The sequence below is a fragment of the Canis lupus genome, chromosome 21 (genome assembly GCF_048164855.1).
Source record: "Canis lupus baileyi chromosome 21, mCanLup2.hap1, whole genome shotgun sequence".
NCBI classification, from domain to species: domain Eukaryota; kingdom Metazoa; phylum Chordata; class Mammalia; order Carnivora; family Canidae; genus Canis; species Canis lupus.
Window position 1 is genome coordinate 30,740,247 of NC_132858.1, and position 17,011 is coordinate 30,757,257.

General features: G+C 54.5%; 2 long non-coding RNA genes across 3 annotated transcripts; one reads left to right on the forward strand and one right to left on the reverse strand.

Moving 5' to 3' along the window:
• The first annotated feature begins 79 nt into the window (after positions 1-79).
• LOC140612962 (uncharacterized) lies at positions 80-15,835 on the forward strand. Of its 2 annotated transcripts, XR_012014084.1 has the most exons (5): positions 80-596; positions 718-798; positions 11,635-11,828; positions 13,705-13,816; positions 15,341-15,835. It is a non-coding gene; the product is annotated as an uncharacterized lncRNA (long non-coding RNA). The 2 variants fall into 2 exon arrangements; XR_012014083.1 differs by having other exon boundaries at positions 80-798.
• On the reverse strand, positions 9,877-16,351 carry LOC140612963 (uncharacterized). The gene is made up of 2 exons (XR_012014085.1): positions 16,074-16,351; positions 9,877-11,252 (listed from the first exon to the last, which is right to left on the reverse strand). It is a non-coding gene; the product is annotated as an uncharacterized lncRNA (long non-coding RNA).
• Positions 16,352-17,011: the final 660 nt, after the last annotated feature.

Consider the following 17,011-nt stretch of genomic DNA (forward strand, 5'->3'; position numbering starts at 1 on the left):
AGTGGGGGTACTGAGGAGAGTGGGAGGGTTGGGGTACTGGGGAGAGTGGGAGTACCGGGGTACTGGGGAGAGCGGGAGAGTTGGGGTACTGAGGGGAGAGGAGTACTGGGCTACTGGGGAGAGCAGGAGAGTCGGGTCGCTGCAAGCCAGATCCGGAGCACGAGTGCCTCCGAAGGTCTGCGGACACAGAGTGGGCACCAGGCAGCGGTGGAACCCGGGGGCAGCACAGTTCTGCCCACAGTGGAGTTCCGCATCATGACTGTGGGCAGGCGGGGTCCAATCAGCACTTAGCCCTTCACCCTGAAGGCCGAGGGTCCCGGGGAAGGGTCCTGTCCCCACGCCGGGTGGGAAGGGGATGCAGGCACCCTCCCACATCCTCAGTTCCCATTCTCGGGCCCTGCAGGCCTCCCACCCTTCAAGGCAGACTGGGGGTCACGATGCTCCCCCGCCCCCCAGGGTTCACAGCATGGGGTTGCAGTTAGGAACATTTGAGGGGCTCCTGGGTGGTTCCGTCGGTTCCACGTCGACTCTTTAGTTTGGCTCAGGTCAGGATCTCGAGGTTGTGGCGTGGAGCCTCGCGTGGGGCTCGGGCTCCGGTGGGTGAGGAGTCCGCTCCAGGTTCCCCCTCTCCCCCCGCCCCCCCCACTGCACTCTCTCTCAAGTAAATCTTCTAAAAATTAACATGAAGACATGTGAGCATCTTGATCCCCTCTGCAGAGGTGCCTTCGTATGTGTAACGACCGTGTAAATGCCTTTCACGGACCCACTGGGAGTCCTACCAGAAACCCCTTTTCCTTGGTATGTATTGAAGTACAGTCGACACACAACGTGACAGTAGTTTCAGGGCTACAACTAGTGACTTGACAGTTCTGTGCCTCACTCAGCTCTCCCCACGAGAAGCAGCATCACCGTCTGTCCCCATACAAAGTTGTCCCAACAGTACTGACTCTATTGCCAGGCTGTACTTTCTAAATTTCTGGGATTTCTTTATTTAGAACCAGACGTTTGTAGCTTTTCCTGTTGTTCATCCATGTTGCCCACCTGCCTCCCGCGGCCCCTCTGGCCATCAGTCAGCACGATCCATCCCATTAACCAGAGAAAGGACAGAAACCACATGATCCCCTCGAGAGTTGCAGGAAAAGCATTTGACAGAATACAACATAAAAAGCACAGAATGGGTTTTGAGGAAATGTCTATCAACAGAATAAAGGCCGCTAGGAAGCCCCGCAGCTGACGTTATCCTCAAGGGTGAAAACCTGAAATCGTCTCCCCTGAGCAGGAACAAGCCAAGGAGGTCCCCTCTCAGTGCTGGAAGTCCTAATGTATGTAGTCAACAGACAGGAAACAGCAGAGGTTCCACACCTGGAAGGGGGACATCACATTGTCCCTATTTGCTGAAGACGCGGCACTAGAAACTGGAAACCCGAGAGCCTCCACCAAAACCTGTTAGAACTAAGGTGTGAGTTCAGGAGCGTTCAGGGACACAGAACGACCCTACAGAGCTCAGTAGCCTCGCTGTGTCCCGACAATGAGCCTCAGGAAGGAAATTAAGGACATGACTCCCTTCTCGGGAGCATCACAGAGGACAAAGTAGTTAGACTGAATCGAGGGAGCGCGAGACTCATGCGCTGAGACCCTCCAGGCTCTGGGAGGCCGTCCTGGGCTTGTGGGGCGGGGGCCTCAGCTTGTGAAAATGTCCGCAGTTCCTGAAGCCACCCTCAGTCTCAATGTCACTCCTATCAAAGTCATGGTGGCAGATCTTAGAAATAAAAAAAAAAAAAAAACTAACCCTCTAACATCCGTCCGCCCCCATGAATGACCCCGGACAGCAAGTCAGTATTGGAGAAGCAGGACAGAGCGGGACGCAACACTTTCCTATTTCAACCGATGTCAGAGATGCAGGATGAACCAGCGCGGTTCTTGGCCCCGGCTGGCTCTGTGGGTGAAGCACCCGACTCCTGACCTCGCCCCCGGTCCTGATCTGGGGGTCATGAGTTCTAGCCCTAGGCTGGGCTGTGGACGAGGCGTGGGGCCTACTTAAACAAACCAGACCCACGGGGGGTGGTTCCGGCATCAGCTGAAGGAGCAGGATCCAGAGCCCGGAGGGAATGCGCTCTGATGTGGTCAGTGATCTTTTTTAAAAATTTAATTTAAATCCAATTAATTGACGTAGAGTGTAATATTAGCTTCAGAGGTGGAATTGAGGGATTCAGTTGGAGAGAACACCAGTGCTCGTGACATCACGTGCCCGTCCCCCGTTACCCCATCCCCCGGCTCCTCTCCCCTCCGGCGACCCTCAGTTTGTTTCCTATGATTGAGTCTCTTTTTCCTCCCTCTCTGTTTCCATGTTATTTATTTTTCCTTCCGTTCTCAGATGTTCTTCTGTTTTGCTTCTTTAATTCCACGTATGAGTGACACCACACGGTCATTTTCTTTCCCGACTGACTTATTTCACTTAACACGATCCCTCTAGTTCTGTCCGCGTCATTGCAAATGGCAAGGTTTCCTTCTCTTTGATAGCCGAGTGACATTCCAATCGATCTGTCCGTCCGTCCGTCCATCATCTATCATCCATCTCCATCCTCTTTATCCATCATCTGCCCGAGGACACCGAGGCTCCTCCCACAGCGTGGCTACAGTGGACCCAGCTGCCGTGGACACTGGGGGGCAGGTGCCCCTTAGGAGGCATCCGTGTCTTTGGGGTAAATGCCCAGCAGTGCCACTGCCGCTCGGGGGGGCAGCTGTTTGTCACTCCTTGAGGACCCTCCGCAGCGCTCTCTGGGGCGCCCGCCAGCCCGTGTTCCCGCCCGCAGTGTAGGGCTCCCCTTCCTCCTCATCCTCTCCTACACCTGCTGCCTCCTGTCCCGTTCATGTCAGCCCATCCTGGAGGTGTGACGTGCTGACCTGGTGTCGATCTGACCCGTGTTCCCCTGAGGCCGAGGGAGGAGGAGCATCTTTTCCTGGGTCTGTTGGCCATTTGTATGTCCTCTTCGGGGAAATGTCTGCGCGTGCCTTCTGCCCATTTCTTGACTCGATTATTTCTTCTCTGGGTGTTGAGTTTGAGAAGTTCCTTACAGACCTTGGATACCAGCCCTCTGCATGATAAGATGCTTGCAAACATCTTCTCCCATTTTCTTGGTTGCCTTTTGGTTCTGTTGAGTGTTTCCTTTGCTGCAGAAGCTTTTTTGTCACGATGAAGCCCCAATAGTTCATTTTTGCCCCTGTTTCTCCTGCCGTTGTTGCAGGGTCTCTTCTGGCTCCACGCCAATCTTAGGACTGTTTGTTCCAGCGCGGTGGAAAATGTTGATGGCATCTTGGCAGGGATTGCACTCAGGGGTGCCCTGGGGAGCGTAGACATTTTCACAATATTTGTTCTTCCAGTCCATGATCACAGAACATTTTCCCATTTCTCTGTGTCTTCCTCCATTTCTTTCATGAATGTTGTATAGTGTTCAGAGTACTAATCCTTTGCCTCTCTGGTTAGGTTTACTCCTAGGCATCTCATGGCTTTTGGTGCAACCGTAAATGGGATTGACACCTTAGTTCCTCTTTTTCAGTCTCGTTGTTAGTGTGTAGAGATGCCACCGACTTCTGGGCATTGATGGTGCCTCCTGCTGCACTGCCGAATGGCTGTGTGAGGTCTAGCAATCTTGGGGTGGAGTCCTTTGGGTTTCCTATGTACAGTATCATGTCATCTGCTAAGAGGGAGGGTTTGACTTCTTTTTTGACAATTGAATGCCTTTTATTTCTTTGTGTTGCCCGATTGCTGAGGCTAGGACTTCTAGGACTATGTTGACTAGCAGTGGTGAGAGTGGACATCCCTGTCGTGGTCCTGATCTTAGGGGAAAGGCTCCCAGTGTTTCCCCATTGAGAAGGATATTTGCTGTGGGCTTTTCGTAGATGCTGAGGAATGTTCCTTCTATCCCTCCATTGTGGAGAGATTTAATCAAGAAAGGATGCTGTATTTGTCAAATGTAATTTCTGCGTCAATTGAGAGGATCATTTTGCTCTCGTCCTTTCTTTTATTTATGTGGTGTTTCATGCTAATCGATTTGAAATGTTGAACCGCCCTCGCAGCCCAGGAATAAATCCAATTTGGCCGTGGTGAGTAACCCTTTTACCGTATTGTTGGATCCTATTGGCTAGTATCTTGGTGAGTATTTTTGCATCCGTGCTCATCAGGGATATTGGTCTGTAATTCTCCTTTTTGGTGGAGTCTTTGGTTTGAGGATCATATTATTGCTGGCCTCATAGAAAGTTTGGAAGTTTTTCTTCCATTTGTATTTATTGAAAGAGCTTCAGAAGAATAGGTATTAATTCTTCTTTATTTTTTTTTAATTTTTTAAATTCTTCTTTAAATGTCTGTTAGAATTGCCCTGGGAAGCCGTCCCACCCTGGGCTCTTGTTTTTTGGGAGATTTTTGATGACTGCTTCAATTTCCTTGCTGGTTATGGGTCTATTCAGGTTTTTTTTTTTTTTACTTCTTCCTGTTTCAGTTTTGGTGGTTTATATATTTCTGGGAATACATCCATTTCCTTTTTTTTCAAGATTTTATTTATTTATTCATGAGAGACACACAGAGAGAGGCAGAGACACAGGCAGAGGGAGAAGCAGGCTCCATGCAGGGATCCTGATGTGGGACTTGATCCCGGGGCCCCTGGCCAAAGGCAGATGCCCGACCATGGAGCCATGCAGGTGTCCCTATTTAAAAGTTTTGTATTTATTTATTTATTTGTTTGTTTATTTATTTATTTATTTATTTTTAAAGATTTATTTATTTATTCATTCAGAGAGAGCGAGAGAGAGGCAGAGACACAGGCAGAGGGAGAAGCAGGCTCCATGCAGGAAGCCCGATGTGGGACTCGATCCTGGGTCTCCAGGATCACACCCCGGGCTGCAGGCGGCGCTAAACCGCTGCGCCACCAGGGCTACCTTAAAAGTTTTATATTTAGACCTATGATTCATTTTGAGTTAATCTTTGCAGAAATTATGCAATTCAGACCAAGATTCTTTGTTTTTTTTGTTTTTGTTTTGCACGAAAATACCCATTTGCTCCAATACTATTTGTTGAAAACACTATCCTTTCTCTAGTGAATGGTCTTTCTCCCTTTGTAAAAAAAAAAAAAAAAAAAAAAAAAAATGGCGTTACCCTTATTGCTCTTGGTTTATTCTGGGCTCTGGGGTCTGTCCCATGGGTCTATGTGTCTCTCCTTCACCTATGCCACACTGGCTCCATCGCTACCACTTCAGAGTCAGTTTTAAAATAAGGTAATGTGGGATCCCCGGGTGGCTCAGCGGTTCAGCGCCTGCCCTTGGCCCAGGGCATGGTCCTGGAGTCCTGGGATCGAGCTCCGTGTCGGGCTCCCTGCATGGAGCCTGCTTCTCCCTCTGCCTGTCTCTCTCTCTCTCTCTCTCTCTCTCTACGTCTATCATGAATAAATAAATAAAATCTTTAAAAAATAAAAAAATAAAATAAGGTAATGTGATGCTCACACCTTCACTTTTCTTCAAAATTCTTTAAGCTGTTCCAGATTTTCCATCTTTGTGCCTAAGTTTGAAATAGCTTACCTGTATCTACAGGAAGTCTTGCTGGGTTTCGAGTGGGACTGTGATTAATCTACAGATCATTTAAAGAGAACTGATGTCTTTACTATGTCAAATCTCTCAATCCCTGAACATGGTATGTCTCCCCATTTATTTAAGTCATTTAACGTGTCTTCAAAATTTTGCAGTTTTCAACATATAGATCCAGTGCAGGTTTTCTGTAGATGTCTACCTGAGTATTTGATCTATTTTGGAGCTATTGTAGATAGCTGTCTTTTAAAAATAAAGATTAAAATTTTAATTTTAAATTTCTGCTGTCTAAATGTGGTTTTTCTGTTGCGATCGTGCATCCCAAGACCTCACCAAAGTTATGTATTGGTTCTCCAAATTTTTCTCATAGATTCTTTGGGATTTTCTAATCGTGTCATCTGTGAATACACAGTTTCATTTCTTTCTTTCTCACGTTGGGTACATTTATTAATTTTTCATTGGAGTGCCTTGACTCTCAGTATGATGTTGAATGAGACTCATAAGAGTAGATTTCTTTGTCTTATTCCTGGTTTCAGCGAGAGCATCTAGTGCTTCACCATTACGTGTCACGTAAGTTGCTCTATGTTTCTGTAGATGCCGCGTACTGGTTGAGGAAGTTCCCCTCTCTTCCTATTTTGTTGGAAGTTTTTTTTAAATCATGAATAGGTGTTGGGTTTTGTTAAATGCTTTCTGTATCAACTGATAGGATGTGTGAGCTTTTTTCTTTAGATCATTAATCTGACAGATTATAATGATACATTCTCAGCTGATGAACCGATCTTGTATTTTCAGGATAAATGCCACTTGGTTGTGCTGCATTATTGTTTTTATATATTACAGCATTTGAATCCACTATATATATATATTTTTTATTTTATTTATGATAGTCACAGAGAGAGAGAGAGAGAGAGAGGCAGAGACACAGGCAGAGGGAGAAGCAGGCTCTATGCACTGGGAGCCCGATGTGGGATTCGATCCCGGGTCTCCAGGATCGCGCCCTGGGCCAAAGGCAGGCGCCAAACCGCTGCGCCACCCAGGGATCCCTGAATCCACTATATTTTTATTGAAGATTTTAATGCAGCTCATAGGGATATTTGACCGTGTTTGCCCTTTATTTCCTTCCTTCCTTCCTTCCTTCCTTCCTTCCTTCCTTCCTTCCTTCCTTCCCTTCCTCTATTCTTTTTTCTTTCTTTCTTTTATACTCTTAAGTCAGGGTACCAGGGAAATGCTGTCCTTAACATAATTTGGGACATATTCTCTCCTGTTCTGGAGAAGACTGCATATGATTGGCATTCTTTCTTCTTTAAATGTCTGTCAAAATTTGTCATTGAAATCATCTGGAGGCCTGGAGATTTTTCACTGGGGGTAACTACAAATTCAATTCTTTTTTTTTTTTTTAAGATTTTATTTATTTATTCATGAGACACAGAGAGAGAGAGAGAGAGAGAGAGAGAGAGAGAGAGAGAGAGGCAGAGATACAGGCAGAGGGAGCAGGCTCCATGCAGGGAGCCAGATGTGGGACTCGATCCTGGGTCTCCAGGATCAGGCCCTGGGCTGAAGGTGGCACTAAACAGCTGAGCCACCTGGGCTGTCCACAAATTCAATTCTTAAAAATTGTTATAGGGCTGTGATATTGTGATTTATAATAAATACGTTTTTGATCTTCATCCCTAAACGCTTGGAATTTCTAAGAGCAAAGGGCACATCTCTTGTGACTGTGGCTGGTCTCTTGTCCTCAGTTCCGGAGATCCCCCAGAGCTGTGGAGGTAAGGTGGGCATCCCGTCTTACGTACCCAGCCCCTACCCACCACAGCTGGGTGTATGTTCATGAGGGGACTTTGGGAAGGCCCTAAGGATGGGGGCTGGAGGCCAGGGCCAACCAACTGTGATTGGAGGGTTGGAGCCTCCATCAAAACTCAAGGAGGGGGAGGGGTCAGAGGGCTTCCAGGTCAGTGAACTGCCTGCCCAGGCCCCTGGGCCCCGAACTCCAGGAGGCAGAAGGGACCAGGGACCCCTGCAGACCTTACCCCACGTATCTCTCCACCTGGCCTCTCATTCAGTCAATAAAACTGCGATCCACTTGGTCAGCTGGTCTCCTGAGGTCTGTGAGCTGCCCCAGCAAATGAACGAAACCAGAGATGACCCTGAGGACCCGACTCCATAGCCGGTCAGTCGGAAGCACAGGAGACAAGCTGGTTGGTGTCTGAACTGGGGGCTGTCTTGTGGGAGTGCGTCCCTCACCCGCAGTGCTCTCTAGACTGGAACGGGGTTCACCTGCTGGGACGCCGGTCAGTGCATGAGAACTGGGTTAATTCCTCGCTAATGTGGAGACACGTGCACGCACACACTGCAGGAACTCCTCCAGTTCTTTAGTTCATCTACAGGGAGTTGGCACGTGTGTGGTTTTGAGAGTTGTTCCACCTCGTCTGGGTTGTCGAACTTCGGTGCGTAGCGCTGTCTGTGTTTCCCTTCTTACCCTTTCCATATTTACCTGGGTTGTATTCATATCCTCTCCTTCCTAATGTTGGGAAATTAGGTCTTTCTTTGATTATCTCTGTCTTGCTGGAGGTTAATCAATGTGCTGATAAAAAGCAACGTGGGGAAGGACGAGCACCGGGGACCGTTTCTACCCAGTTCACAACATACCGAGTGGCTCTGTGTCCTCGGGAATGCGGACGTGTGTGACTGAAGGTCCACGTGGGGTAACAGACGCGGATCAGGCTGGAAGCTACCTCCACGGTCCCAGCTGGTGGGACTGGCCAGGTCTCCCAGGGGCTCCCATCGTTTTCTGAGGTCAGAGTCGGTCCTGGGGTTCATTGTCTGAAAATCACTGTGGATCTAAACGAAAGCCTCGATCACAAAGCATGTCTGCACGTCTGCGTTCCACGTATGTCCGTCTGCATTCCACGGACGTATGGAAACACCAGGCCTTAGGACCGTGCTGCCTGAGCCTTGGATTGCGGGTCGTTTCCTTCTGTTGTGTGTAGATGTTGCCTACGGGTTGCTCCTAGCACGTGCATCCTTGAGTGATGTACTGTGGCTCCCGGAGGGTCGAGCCCGAGCAGGCATCGCCGCTGCAGGTGTCCAGCACTCCTCTCACACCAGCACCCGGACTCAAGTCATCACCCGGGACGAGGCCCTAGCTCGGCCAGGTCACTAAAGCTCCCCTTCCCACCCAGGCTATGGCCCGTTAGGTGGTGGGACACATGGTGTCATTGTGGTTCCTGCTGTTTCCAGGATCGGGTGAGCTCAGGGCAATGTTCTGGGCTGGGTCCTGAGACTTGCTGATGTTGGGCACACGGGTTGCACCCCAGCTTCTGCCCCCCGGCTCCTGTCCACAAGGAGGCCGCCAGCCTGAGAGCAGAAGACGGAGCTGGCGAGTCCTGCAGCTGGGGTGGGGGGTGCGATGCTGGTGCCGGAGGCGCCTTCAGGGGGTCCCGGCCCCGGTGCCCACAGCCTCTACCGTGCGCTTCCAGGGCTGGGGGCGGCTTCGTGTCCTGACCCCTCTTACCCCAGGTCGTGCCCCACAGGGTGAGGACAGGGTCCTACACCATGTTGTGCGTGCGCGGGCACCCCCACCCAGGAGAGTCTCGCCGTCCTCCTGCACAGCCGCTGGGCCGCCAGGACCCCCCACCCGTGCCCAGGAAGGCAGCCGCCCGCCTGCTGCTTCAGTTGCCCTTGGCACCCACATCCCCAGGGCGCGATGATGACGAAGTCCCCGTCCAACCATTTCACGGGAGGGTGATGTGACCCCGCACCGGGAGGGTCATGCAGGGCACTGGCTCTGCCGCTGGGGATGGGCGGGTGAGGAAGGCTGCTGGGTGCTGAGCGGGCCACCCATCCCGTCCCTCCTCCAGCGGGGCCCACGGAATCCTTCACGCTGCTGCCGGCGGGGCGACGGTCCTCCCAGCTTCCTGGGGAGCGTGACGGTCAAAGCCTGCGAGTTTGTGGCCAGTTTGTCAGGTGTCCTCCCGTGCTTGGGGCACTTGGGAGCACCACCCCGTGTCTGTGGGGTCTCCACGCAGCTGCGTCACAGCTTGTGTGCCACCGTCAGGCCAGCATGAAATCACCCCCGTCCCCAACGTGCCCACATGACATGCTGTGCACTTGGTGCATCTGTGCAACCCGCGCGGCCGCCCGCGCTGTCCGTCTCCTCCTCCTGCGATTCCCTTCTGACGAGGGCACAGGAGGTTTGAGTAAACCTCTGGTTGATGATGGAGTCGTTACTACTGGCTGCATCCCTTACCTCCACTGCCTTTGTCTCAGGTTAGCATGATTTTTTAAATTTGAATTTTCTCGCCATTCTTAAATAAATGCATTTATTTAAGGAGGCACGTCTCATGGTTTCCCACATCAGGCCAGCCAAGGGAGACACTGGATGCGCACCTCCTCCGGGAAGCTGCGTGGACGCCGGGAAGCGCGTGGAGAGAGCTCAGGCCCCCAGGTGGCCGGGGAAGGACTGCGATGCCCCTGCACGCTGTCTGTCTGCAGGCTGTCTGTCCGCTGAGCCACCAGGCCTGAGCCACCAGGCCGCTCACTCCCTGCTGCTGGGGGCGCTGGAGTCAGTTTGGCGGATTCTTCTGGAACCACATATGGTTCTCTGCGGAGATAAGGTGGCCGCCCGGCCTTGGAGGAACGGCTGAGCTCCTGGGCGACCGCAAGGCCCCTGCTGGCTGGCTGCCCACGGAAGACGAGAACATGAGCCGGTCCATGCGGCCCTCTTCCTGCGGCACCCCCGGGGTGGCTGCCGAGCGGAGGAAGCACCCCGGCGTCTACACCACGAGTATTACTCCACGGGAAGGAACGGGAGCCTGGCACGTGTGCGCCCCCGAGGGTGCGGTGCCCCGGGAGGGGGTGGCACAGAGGCAGGTGGGGGCTGGGCGCTCTTGCTCATGCCCAGGCTCACGGACAGAGGAAGCCGAAGGGAAGGCAGGTGCGGGTGCACGAGGGGCGGCCGCGGGGACAGACCCGGGTGGGGTCGGGGGTCGGGGCCGAGGTCGGGGTCGGGGCCTCGGGGGCGCACACGTCCGGGACAGAAGCGCAGCAGTGGGAACACGCAGGCGAGGCCGCTCGTGGGGCCTGCACAGAGTCGTCCACTCAGTGCTGTCCTCCTGGAAGTACAGACAGATGGACAGGCGGAAAGGAGGACTCCCCCTCAGTGGAAGAGCCCGCGGAGGGAAGCAGGGGCACTGGGGGCGCAAACCTCAGTGGGTTGTCCTCTGATGGCAGAAACAAGACCAAGACATCAGACAACTCCCATCCAGGCCCGAGTGTAGACCCGTGCGGAAGGACGGGGGAGGGGGGATGCTCCCCGCAGAGGGAACAGGACGGGGTCCCTGCAGACGGAGCAGGACGGGGGCCCACGGAGGGAAGAAGGGGGGCCCTGCAGCTGGAACAGGACGGTGTCCCCGCAGAGGCTCACACCTGCTGGAGAGGTTCAGGGGCCCTGCGGGCCTCGGGTTCTGTGCTCAGACACGCGGACCCCGTGGAGGGGGGCTGCAACCTGCTGGGCCTCGGCCCTCGGGTTTTCTGGTTATGACTCCAGCGCGGTCGGGGCGGATCGCTTCAGTCTTACTACCAGATGCACAGATCCTGCTGTGTAGATGTGTCATATTGACGGAAGGTTTGATGCGAGGCTCTGGATCTGCCCCAGGCTCTCTAGCTCTACCTTTGGCCTCCTGGGTGAAGAAGAAAGGGGGAGGCAGGTAAGGTGATGGGAGGCATTAACCGCAGCCCGGGTCTCAGGAATCCATGTGAGTCCAGGGCTGGCCTCTCCCCGCCTCTAACCGCAGTAACCGGAAGCCACGGCCCCATAGCGGAGTCGCGTGTGCAGGGTCACCTCACGCAGTGGGGCCCAGGACCTCATGTGACTAGGTCCAAGCTCCCCAGACATGTAGCCTCCGAGTGGGCCCTGGGGGCTCATCTGTCACACAGCCGTGCGTGCCATCCCCAGAGGAGGAGCTGGTCCCCATAAGACCCTTCTGTCCCCACAGGTGGGTGACTGCCCCCCAAATCATCTTTTTTGGTGTTTAGGACTTCCTTTTTTTTTTTTTTTTAAAGATTTTATTTATTCCTGAGAGACCCAGAGAGAGGAGAGACACAGGCAGAGGGAGAAGCAGCTCGGCGCAGGAAGCCCGATGTGGGACTCGATCCCGGGACCCGGGGTCGCGCCCTGAGCCACAGGCCGACTCTCCGCCGCTGCGCCCCCCACGCCCCGACTGTTGCAGGCGCGGCAGGTAGTCATGGTGTCATCGGTAAGCGGTGAATGCCCTGATTACGCCGGCACAGGTGGCGCCCACGGCCCGGCGGCCTTCCCCTGCCCAGGGGAGCTGGTCCCACAGCGCCGTGGGAACCGGGGGGGGGGGGGTGGGCAGAAGAGAGGAGATGCTGGAGGGAAGACGCTGCCTCAGTGAGGATGCTCTTGTCGCACGGTTGTGCAGCCTGTGACGACGCACCCCCTGCCGGGGGAGTCCTGTGCCCTGGAGGGGCCGGCGCAGTGAGGGGTGTCGAGCCCCACTGGCTTCGTGCGAGTCCACCCCTCTGCTGGCCTCCCTGGGCCCCCAGCCACTGGCCTGACCCGTGATGGCCTTTGCCTTCCCTGGTTGACAGTGAGGCCCTGGTGAGCCCAGGGGGGCGGCTGGACCCCCTCCCCACGGTAGTAAATGTGCACCAGGTGTGATCCTCCCCACTACGCTGGTAGCCAAATCCCCGGGTGTCTCGGGGCATCCCCCAATTACTGCCAGTACATCTACCCACCTCGAGGGGGTTCTGCTCGGTCCTCTCCACCGGTGACCAGCCCAACGACGTCCTCAGGCCCTGGGGCTGACGCCTGGGGTCTCCCTTCCTCTTCCCTGAGAGCCAGCCCGTCCCCACCATCACTCACTGCGCCTCCAAATCCCCCTGGACGTCCTGGGCCACACCTCCATGCCCTTCACGTCCGAGGGATCCCCGGCTCTCAGAGACCCTGTGTATCGGGGCCCGAGAGACAGTCTGCACAACCTGCAGGTCCACGTCTCCCCTTGCTGGGCCCTGGGGCTCCCAGGGAACAAGACACTTGGCGGGGGACTTTGATGGAGGGCCTCCCAGCTGACAGAGGGGCTCCAGGGGATGGGGGCTCCTGGGGGATGTGGGCGCTCCTGGGTGGTGGGTGGGGCTCCAGGAGGACACGGGCTCCACAAGGATGATGGGGCTTTGGGCAGGAGCTCCCAGGAGATGTCGGGCTCCTAGAGGGAGGAGGAGCTCCTGGGGAGCAAGGAGGGCTCTGGGGGGGTAGGTTGGCTTCCAGGGGATGAAGGGGGTCCAGGGAAATGGGGGCATTTAAGGGGAAGTGGGGGGCTCCAAGAAGAAGGGCCTGTGCCTCAGAAGCCTATGAGGGCCCTGAGGGGGAGCCTGTGGAAGGAGCCCCAGCATCCACCCCAACCAGGCCTAACCAGGGTGCCACACTTCGCTCTGCCTCCATCCCCTCTTCCTCCTCATCCTAAGTGGGGGACGGCCATGATCCCCCCATGGCTTCCTGAGGTCCTCTGAACTTCATCACAGAGATGCTGCCCCTGCGGGGGGTGGGGGTGGTCTACACCTCGGCCCTGACACTCAGGCAGGGGCGGCTCAGAGCAGCACTGAGGTCGGCTGCGGCCATAATCAGTGTGAAGTTCCCTGGTGGCATGAGTGCCCCCAGAAAATGCCTGTGTCCTGGACAGAAAACCTGTTCCCCTTTCTGGGCTCCTCCCCAAGAGGCTGGGGAGTGGCCCACATCAGCCTGGGTACCCGGTGGCGACTCCAGCTTGCTACCCCCAAGTCAATAACTCACTCCCAAAGGCACAGATTATGTGAATCATATCTGTTTCTCAGAAATGTCTATTTCTGGGCCCCCCAAGGCCTTGGAGCATAATCCCAAGCACAGGTTGCATTTTGTGATCTTGAAAAGAGGAAGGTGGCCCCGTATCCTGAGATGGTGAACAGAGGCTCAGGTCAACCCCCGGCTGGGAATTAGAGCCAGCCCTGGGTTAGGACAAAATACACACACCTGTGTGTCGTGACCAAGCCAGGCAGCGAGGAAGGCTCAGCCCATGAGCTCGCTCTGCTGACTCAGAGGGCAACAGCCGGGAGGCTGCCCAGCACTTTCTCCCGCAGCCCAGGGATGGGAGACAAGAACGAGCTTCAGGAACTGTGCTTAGGAAGATGGGCCGCAGTAAATTCTCCAGGCTATTGGTTGGATCCTGGAAGATCTACACCACAGATCAAGGTAAGCAGAAAGGAGACCAGCCCCAGTATGAACGGAAGCTCAGTGGCAAGGGATCCAAACCCACCGTCGGGATTGAGGTTACCTGGTGACTGCTGGTGCTCCTGGCCTAGCAGTCGCTCCAACAGGGGACAGTATCACCCAGTACCGTCCAGTCGCCCAATTCTCTACAATTTCTTTTTTTTTTTTTTAAGATTTTTAAAATTTATGATAGACCTAGAGAGAGAGAGAGAGAGAGACAGGAGGAGGGAGAAGCAGGCTCCATGCCAGGAGCCCGACATGGGACTCGATCCCAGGACTCCAGGATCGCGCCCTGGGCCAAAGGCAGGCGCTAAACTGCTGAGCCACCCAGGGATCCCCTACAATTTCTTTAATCACAAATACGCAACACTCGATCAAAAGTAATCTGGCAAAAAAAAAAAAAAAAAGTAATCTGGCATACCAGGAAGTAAGACGAGATGAAGAACAGTTGACCCCACAGAGATGCAGATAATGCCATTATCAGACAGGGACTTCAGAATAATTGTACTTAAGGTACTCAGTTAAGTACATTGTCAAAGACAAGAGTACCTAATTTGGTTAGGGAGAGACTTGGAAACAAAAATAAATAAATGGAAATTCCAAAAGAAAAAAAATAAAATAACTAAACCTAAGGATGGGGTTGACAAGAGATCCCACACAGATAAAGAGAGAATTGGTGAACTGGAAGGCTGGTCAAAAGAAATTACCTGGACCGAGACAGAGAGTCAAAAGGATCGAACATCTAGTAAAGAGTGTAAGAGACTCATGCGTGGGATAGAGTGCAAAGGTCGAGTGTATGTTTAATTGGCTTCCTACATGAAGGTCAGAAAGAGCACGGGGTGGGGGCGCCTGGAGGGCTCAGCGGTAGAGCGTCTGCCTTCGGCTCAGGGTGTGATCCCAGGTTCCTTCTGCCTCTGTCTCTCACGAATGAATAAATAAAATCTTTAAAATAAGTGAGTAAATAAATAAAAAGACAAAGACATAACTGGGAGAATCAGGTGAGATTGAAGATAAAGACCTAGTTCCCGTGAATCCTCGTGGCCCAGGGGCCGTGTCCCATGCAGGAGGGGCTGCAGCCACACGTAGGGTGCTAACCCTCATGCTGCGCCTCACGGGGCGTCTCGAAGCACATCCCTCCACGTTCCTCACAGGTTCTCGTGTCCCTATGGGTCATCACAAGTGTGACCTGACAGCCTCAGGGCCACTTATTGTAAATAGTTTTCTTTATCCTTAACAAGAATCTCAGGAAACAGATCTAAGAGCTTATGGCATAGAAAAGAACAAAATGAAAGTACATCATTTTAGCAGCTTTCCAAAAGTGTAACTCTTGCGGGAGGGAGGGGAGCCAGTCCCAGAGTCAGCCCAGGAGGGCGCTGCTGGTGTCCGGTGATGGATCCTAACCCTAACCCAGATTCTACCTCAGAGTGCCTCGTGCGTGCAGCACACACTTGCATCAACAATATTTAGAGCCCAGGTGTGCGAGGATTTACCTGCATTATGTCGCAGAGCCCTGATCGCTCGGAGCCAGGGACATGGTGGTACTAGTGTCCCGATGAAGACGACCAAGCCTAGACGCACAAAGGGTGTGCCCCTGAAACCCCGGGTCAGCTGGGTCCAGCATCTCCTTTAAAGACCAGCGGGAGAGCAGTTTAATGCAGCCGGTGATTGGCCCTGGCACGCAGTCCCGTTTGCAGACGTCATCCCCCAGAATGTCAGCTCTGACCACTGGGGTAGCCCACGGCCTGCCCTCCCGCCTGCACCCACGACGTTGGTCCGAACGTTTATGTACCAGGGTCCGTGCTGTTTATTCGTCTAAGAACATTTCCAACCGGTGCTGTGCTTGTTTATTCACTCTGGGCACGGGCCCAGCAACCTCTGACCAATATGGCCCCTATACCCGAAACGACGCAGGAAACGGGGACAGCGAGCCAGGGAACACGTGGCAGCAGCACCACGCGAGCAGCACCACATTTCAGCAAAACAATTGCTGCTGGGGGAATCCCTGGGTGGCTCAGTGGTTTGGTGCCTGCCTTTGGCCCAGGGCGCGATCCTGGAGTCCCAGGATCGAGTCCCCCGCCGGGCTCCCTGCATGGAGCCTGCTTCTCCCTCTGCCTGTGTCCCTGCCTCTCTCTCTCTCTCTCTGATAAATGAATAGATAAATTAAAAAAAAAAATTGCTGCCGGGCCCCTGTAATGCCTGCCGGGCCCCTGTGACTCCGGCCGCCCTCCGCAGCACCCACCTGCCGCCCTTCCTCCTTGAGGCACCTGCAGTGCTGCTGGCCACAGGAGGCCAAAGGGCGCTGACATCAAGTCTAGAAGTTGATCACGGTCAGTATACTAGGTCTAGGGTACAGGAAAGTGAATAGTATAAACAATTTCTATTAAAATTGGCCACATTCTAGCGCTTCGAGAAGTCAGTTCTCAGGAAAAGCCAGTTTTCCTTGAGCACCCGGTGCTCCCTCCTGCCGCAGCGGACACGGGCGCTCCCGGGCTGGGGGCGCTCTGGCGCCGTCTCCTCACAGGCCGCTGACTCCCCTGGGGGCGCGCACCCCCCCCACCCCCCGCCCCGGCCCGGCCCAGTGCTGAACCTCGAGCACCGAAGCACAGCCGCGCACAAAGGGCTCAGACAAGTGTTTATTGCACGAATGCATTTGAAGACACAGGATTATTCAGAGTTTCTGCCGTTAGATAAATGGAACAGCGCCCAAAGATGACAAACGTTGCTCCAACGAATCTCACAAAACCACCCTTGCGTCTGTCCAGCCCGGCACCACCGAGTCGGGGCTCCGCAGCGGACCGCCGTGCAGCGTCCGGCCTGCACCTTGCTCCACGTCTCCCAGCCCAGCCCCCAGCCCGGTGACCTTCATGTCACTGCCTGGGCCGGGCGTCCGAGGACACCTGCCCGGGCGGGACGCGGGGAGGGCGGCGCTGGGACCACCGCTCCGCCCGGCCGCCAAGTGGGAGCAGCGAGACCCCAACTCCGGCCACGGAGGCCCCGCCCCCTGCGAGGCCCCGCCCCTTGACTCCGCCCCCGCGACCCCAGGCCCCGCCCCGCCAGCCGGCACCCTCCTCATGCACAGCCCGGGTCCCAGGCCCCGCCCCCGCCGCTCAGGCCCCGCCCCACGCAAAGCCCCGCCCCCGCCGCTCAGGCCCCGCCCCGCGAGCCCGCGCCCGCCCA